Below are 7,266 nucleotides of genomic sequence, written 5' to 3' on the forward strand. Positions count from 1 at the left end.
ATAAGACGTGGGTTCGATCCTCCCTGGGGTCATATGTTTTTTGCTGAATTTCTGTGTTAACTTTCATACAATGATTCTGTGTGGAACATGACGTGCCTATACTATGGGATCCTCAACACCAGCCATTAGATCTCCCCAGTCTAGATCCAATGTTTACTAAAGTGGAGGTGCACCATAGACTTCAAAAGAGACACCACACACGATCATAAGCTACGAATTTTTTAATTTTTCTTATTTTTAAGAGTTTAAAGGTAGTGCACTGACAGTGTAAACAAACTTTACACATACATCCAACCAAAATGCTTACCCTTGCCATGTCATATTAATTTTTTTTAATTAAAATTGTGTTTTAATTAGTACATGGTTGTGATTGGTTGACAGTGTAAAGATATTTTACACTGTCATGCATATCCCTTTTTCTCTATTTTTAATTGCATAATCTATTTTATTTATATATTAATATATATATTATTTTTATTTGTTTTTCTTTCTCTATTATATAAATAACTATTATATTTATTTTCAAAAATCTTTTTTTTATATATAATTAATAATTTACTTATTTATTTATTTATTTTATTTATTTATTTTAAATAGATTATTTATTCTAAATAAATTATATTTAATTACTTATATTTATTCAAAAATTCATATATCTTATTTTTATTCCAAAATTTCAATAAAAACTACCTATGTGTCTGATTTTATTTTCTCTTCCCGATTTAATTAATTAGGTCGCGAGACCAATAATTAATTAAATCGTTTATATTATTTTATTCAATTCGTACCCTAATCAGGGTTTATGACGATCATTCCCTACACTGAAATATTCTTTTCTGTGCCTTTTTTCAGGGTTACTTTTCAAATGCCTTCCGACTACGCGCCTTCAAGATCCGAAGCTAAGTCTTTAATTTAATTATTATTTTAAAGTCTATTTTTCCTTTTATTTTAAGGTTTGCCTTTTGAACTCTGCATACACTCATATCTATTTTTGCCTTTGCCTTTGCCATTTTTCAGGGTTAACCCCGAGGTTTCCTCCGACTGCCAACCATATCAGATCAAATTCAAAGCTAAGTGCCTATTTGTTTATTTATTTTAAATTTCTTTATCTTTTTATTTTTAGGGTTAGCTATGTTTGCCTCTGGACCGATAATGCACTCACCCTATTTTTGTTTGTTATTTTTCCACCTTTTCAGGGTTTGTCAATTGCCAAAGCTTCGAATATCGGTAACCCTAAACCCTGCTATTAATTATTACTCGTGTTAGACCTATTAATATTATTATCCCGCTGGTTTCAATTCCCCTTTCCTCCGCTGGTTTCATTTTCCCCTTCCCCGTATTTGCTTTAATTATATTTGTTTATCAATTGTTGTGGTTAGTAACTTTAGGGAGTGCAACCCTGAATTAAACTAGCATCACTTAATCATTATAAGATAATATATTCTAAACTGATCACGTGATTGGTGCACACACGCACACTTTTGGGGTAACCTCTCTGTTGCCTGTTGCCTTGTTGCCTTGTGTTTTTTGCAGAATAGCCAGTCCCTCGAATACGAGGATACCTCAGCCATGTTGCCTCGATTAAGATCATGGGTCCCTAATGATGCTGCCTTCGATACACTAAACATGATCTCGACCCTCGGAAGTTGCCTACGAAAAGGCTGAGGTATCCTCTGGCTGCCTACGAAAAGGTTATTCTGGTTCTTCCCTTAGACTACCTGCCTCTCTATGGCATGGGACAGTCTTATGGCGAACGAACTCTCGATGACCCTTCAACCTCCAAATGAAAGGCTTCTTGCCCTCTTATGGCATGGAAAGACCCTTTCACCCTGAAAGGCTAAAAGAACGTTTTTAAAACTATAAGGTAATTGCCCCTAATTGCTTTGCCTTGCTCTAAAAACTTTTTTCATATTCTTTCTCATAAACCTTCAATAAGGCTACGCTCATTTTACGAGCTAAAGTCCTTATTTCTCTTTTTCTACATTTTCTGAAACTTTTGGCTTCAAAACTAAAGAGCAAAGCAATTAAGAGCTCATGGAAAACCATGGATGCAAAGGGTGTCTTACACCTTCCCTTTGCATAATTACCCCCCGAACCCTATTTTATTTAAAAGGTTTTTCCTGTTCTTTTAGCCTTTCCTAAGTTTGGATAAAATAAAAGCCGGTGGCGACTCATGCTTAACCGCGACACTTCGATAAAAAAGTCAGTTCACCGTATTACAATGACAATAACTTCTCGCCAGATTTTCACTTGGCGGGTGTTGAGAGGTGTAAAGTTGTTGGAGTGCCTCCCACTGTGTTTGAAAGTCTCCATGTCCTTAGTGTCATACCCTAAAATTTGCCCTCCTCTTTTCATCTTCAATGACTCAAGGTTCAAGGGTTTTCTCAAGTCACTCTCTCCTATCCAAAGCTAGGGTTTGCACTTCATCAAAAGGAATTTGAATCTCTAAGGCCTCAAATGGATCTCAAGGTGTCTCATATATCTCAAGGTATTTCCATGTCAATTATCGAGCTTCAATCCCAAGGATTTCTCACTCAAATGCTTAGATGATCCATAGTCGACTAGTTTGATCTAAAAGTTAACTACAATCAAAGTACAGTCAAAATTCAAGATTTTTGGTCAACATCAAGTATGTGAGGTTATATCCATCATTTGATCAAAGGTTGATCACGATCCATCAATAAAAACTCAGAAATGAATAAATTCAAAGGTTCGAATTAGGGTTTTTATAGGAGAAAGTCAACTCAACTTTGACTAGTCATAACTTTCACATGGAGTATCAAAAATTTCCCAACCAAAGCCTATTCTGAAGGAAATTTGATTCTCTACAACTTTGTCTCTCACAAGCCAAGGTCAGAAATGCTTCATTTGAGAGATGTGGTCCAATACATTACAGGTCCTCCAAAAAAGTCAACAAAAACACCTTTTGGGTCAAAGCTCATAACTCAAACAGGGAAGCTTCAATTGAGATGAAACCAAAAGGCGGTTTTAAAGGACTCTTTAAGCTTTCTAAAAAGTCCTAGAATGCATTCATATGATTAAAATTGAGGGAGATACGATGTGCACAAGTTGGTCAAATTCCAAGAAATGCATGGAACCCTAATGGGTGATTTTCATAATTTTGAATTAGTGAGCCTAACTTTTGAACCTCAAACATGTATATGGGCTAAATAAAAACCTTTAAATCATTTGTTTTATTTTTATGACATTTCTTTATATTTATTTGAATTTTATTCTTTTAAATATTAAATAAATCAAGTAAATTATGAAATAAATTGATTTAAATCATAAAATACATTTTTGAATCATGGCAAGCAATCCAAATATCAGATATTGAATGGAAAAATCGTGGAAGCACGATTGGGATGATTGGAATAAGATTTGAGCAAAAATAGCAAGATTAGAATTTGATTTTCAATCAATTATTTATCATTGATTCTTTTCCTTTTTGGTTAACCTAAACAAGCTGCTATATAAACATAATTATCACAAGCACAAGGAGAGGTTTTTTTGAAGAAATTCTGACTTGGAGAAACCCTAACCAACTTCCAAAGAAATTCAAGAACAAACCAATTTCGGTTTTAGGATTGCAGTGGTGTTCAGGTCGTTTGGAAGACCAAAACATATTCCTGGGGTTCCTTTGAAGCTATCCCAATCACTCTCCAGGTCCGAAGCTCTCAGAACCACGAGCTATAGGTCACCGTTTCCCCTCTTGGATTGGGCATCGATCTCGTTGATTCACGAAGCATAAATACCTTTTGATTGCATAATTCTGTTGGGCGTGATGCACTGAATCTTTCTGGGCTATCAATTTGATTGCTGCACGCGTATATAACATATCACCATGTTAGCGTTTACCCCTTTCAAATTAGGGATTCTTGATTTGGGAGGAATTGGGGCTTAACGCAGGTGTTATTGTGTTCGTATGGACGAGACGGTCGCAACCATGGTCTTGGTTTGGATTTTTGGTGTGTGTATGTGGTTTTGTAATTGCAGGTTAAGTTTGCTACGGATGGAGTCGCCGCAAATTCATGGCAGATTCGTAGCAAATAAAAATGTGAATTGCAGGTCCTGAGCTTGAAGATGAAGGCGTGTCACTTGGCTATTGGCTCGTTCAAAAATGCGCGCCTTATTTTCATTTAAACGACGTATTTTAAATATAATGATTTTCGTTCACGTTGGTTTACAGTTGAAGCAATTGGTAGGGATGGTAATTGTGCTGGTGTTCTACCAGGGGCTCGTGGGTTCGATCCCCAACCCTGTTGTTTTTTTTCAACAAATATTTACCACAGTTACATGCGCCTCACGTGAGATGACTCACGATACACCCTGCATCATAACCTTTGGATCACATCAAGATTTCAATCCAACGCATCAGAGATGAAGGTGCATCATGGACATTCCCAGGCACGCTGCGTAGAATCAAAACCAGGTTCTTCAATAATTTTTTTTATTATTTTATTATTAAGATTTATTAGTTATGTCATTTTATTATTTAGATTAGATATTAAGTTATTATATTTAATTTATTTAATTAGGGTTAGGATATATGATTAGGTTTAAATATGAATTAGGGTTAGGCTCCTATTAGGGTTTAGGAATATTCCGATTATTTCGATTTAATTTTAATTAATTTAATTATAAATCACACAAACCCTAGGAAAGTTTATCCAAGGCGTTAGGGTTTGCCCAATCCCATTACCGTTTGGCAAAACATTAACCCTTAGTTAATTCTCTCCTCGACCCGACTAAATCTATTAGTCGCAATGACGAGAGATAAAAATAATAAAATATTAACAATGGAATTCGTTGTCATGTAATAACCAAACCTATTGGTTACGAGAGGCAATGATAAAACCCATAATTTAATTACAAATTTAAAATACATTTTATTTGCTGCCCGCGACGATCGAATCTATCGGTCAGAGTAGCCAGCAATACATTATTTAATTCGTTAACTATAATGATCAAATCCATTGATCATCGCAACTATTGGTAACATATCCAAATCAGGGTTGTACGCCATCTAAAACACACTAAACCACGGAACTACAAAATTCATCTCTTCAACACTGCGATGTTCAAAACTACGATAAGGTATTTCAAAATACCTTCGAACTTCGCATTTCAAAAACTACGATAAGGCCATTCAAAAAGCCTTCAAACCATATCAAATCAAACTCTAATTCTAAGGCGTACAACCCTGTGCCCGAACTACGTTGACTCTGATTCTCCCTAAGGAGATACGTAGGCACTTGGCAACAAGGCGAGTCCCCCTTCCCTAAAACCTCAATTCTTTCAAATCTCACTTTTCGCCCTCTTCATTTCCTTAGCTATTAACCTTAATAAATTTAGCCATAAACCTTTACCTAAAAATGCAAACCTTAGGAAAGGGTTGAGGGTGCCTCACACCTTCCCTCGACCTGATTATAATAATCTTACCCCGATCTCTTAACTGCGTAGGGTTTCCTATTCGCCCTGGTAGAATAGGTGGCGACTCTAAATCTTTATTTTAGGGCAGGTTGCTACACTTAGCGAGTGAAGTATAGCGGCTCGGGCGTTGTTGTTCTGACGAATTTGACTCGTTGGCGGCAAGTTCTTTAACATCCATATGTTTCTTTTCTACAATTATATATTCCTCTTTGTTAAAATACTCATCCCTTGAATATTTATTGATTTCGATGCACCACCTTTATAGTCGCCTCATTGAACTGGATGGGGTACTTCCTTAGGGACTCAGAGTGCCTCTTACAGACATTGAATAAGGTGGTTGTCAATTTTTTTGGAATTTACTTAGCGAAAAATGATGGACCGCTTTCCTTGAGAGGACTTGATAACTAGTCACCGAAAGACGGGGCAGTTCATGAACCAACTCAGAGTTGTCTTCTTGAAAGTACTAGACAAGAGCTTGTATTTCAAGGAGTCAAAGGCACCAAATATTGACGACCAAGTATTGATTGCGATGATACATTTCTATCGCTTGATTTTTCCATCAAACTTCACCAATGATGGTAGTTTGAAGTTTTATTGTATTAGAGTGTCCCAGATTTCATCAACGATATGTTGGGGATTCAGGACCTCGTCATATTTTGTTAGGTGGTTATCATGATGACGTTGCTAAAGAGTCAAGATGTTACCCTGTAAAGTTTAGTTAGAACGATGTAATTCCTCTATAGTCTCTCTCATCTCCGCCATGGCCTCATTATCGGTGTCACCGCTACTATTGGTGGCGGTGATGCCTCGTATCACCATAATATAAAAGGGATTAGGAAATTGGATATTGAGTGAAGGTGTCTTATGTCAGTTTTACTAAAGCCATGTGATGGACACCAATTGTACTTATGATAAATTCAATGATGGGAATTTTGCTTACGTAAGAGAAAGCAAGAGATTCTTTTTTTTGTGTGCTGAATTTACAAACAAGGAATGATCCCTCTCAACTCTAAAGGTCAAAATATTTATACACTTAGCTCATGGGACAAGTTGTAGATAAAGAACCAGTTACATCCCAAATGCTTGGCTAGAACATGGGCATAGAACGACTTAGTTCTTCCCCATTAGTAGGAGGAGTGGTTTCTTCCTTAAAGTATTGGCAATAACGACTCTACTCTTTTAGAAACATGTAATCTGACACGTATTAATACAATTGTAACTCAATAATATCAGTTTATGTCGGACACCCATGTCTCAAGAAAAATGGTTTGGTTCGGGTGATCTTATGACCCGTCATGTAACGCCTCCCTAATTCGCCCTTTGACCTCTTACAATGTTCTTGGGATGATTAAGCTATGGGTGAGTTTCTTCCTGGGTCCAATCAAATTTATCATAGTCCACACACACATGGATGACAATTGGCAGAGTTTGGGCAGGATACTATAGAATTTGCCTCATACCCGCATTTGGAAAAAATTATCGTACACGAGGCCATAGTCATGTTGGAATCAATGTTTGTACCCTTATCCGTATCTTATGGGTACCTGAGTACACATACTTATGCTTGTTACACGTATTTCAAGTAAAAATAAATAGATCAACAATAAAATATCATATCATTTTAAGTTTTTTAACAACATTATAAAATAAAATAAAAAACTCTAAAGATTTTATTGTTGAACTGTAAATAAACAAACACTTATATTAAAATAAATGTGAAATAGTTTAATAGTGATTTTTTTTTTAAACCGATAGGGCGGGCTGGATACTAAAATATTCATACTTGCTTACTTTACTGGATAATTATTTGATTTTTACCCACCTTTTGTGGAT

This window comes from Vicia villosa, unplaced genomic scaffold (assembly GCF_029867415.1).
Source record: "Vicia villosa cultivar HV-30 ecotype Madison, WI unplaced genomic scaffold, Vvil1.0 ctg.001041F_1_1, whole genome shotgun sequence".
In the NCBI taxonomy this organism is placed as follows: domain Eukaryota; kingdom Viridiplantae; phylum Streptophyta; class Magnoliopsida; order Fabales; family Fabaceae; genus Vicia; species Vicia villosa.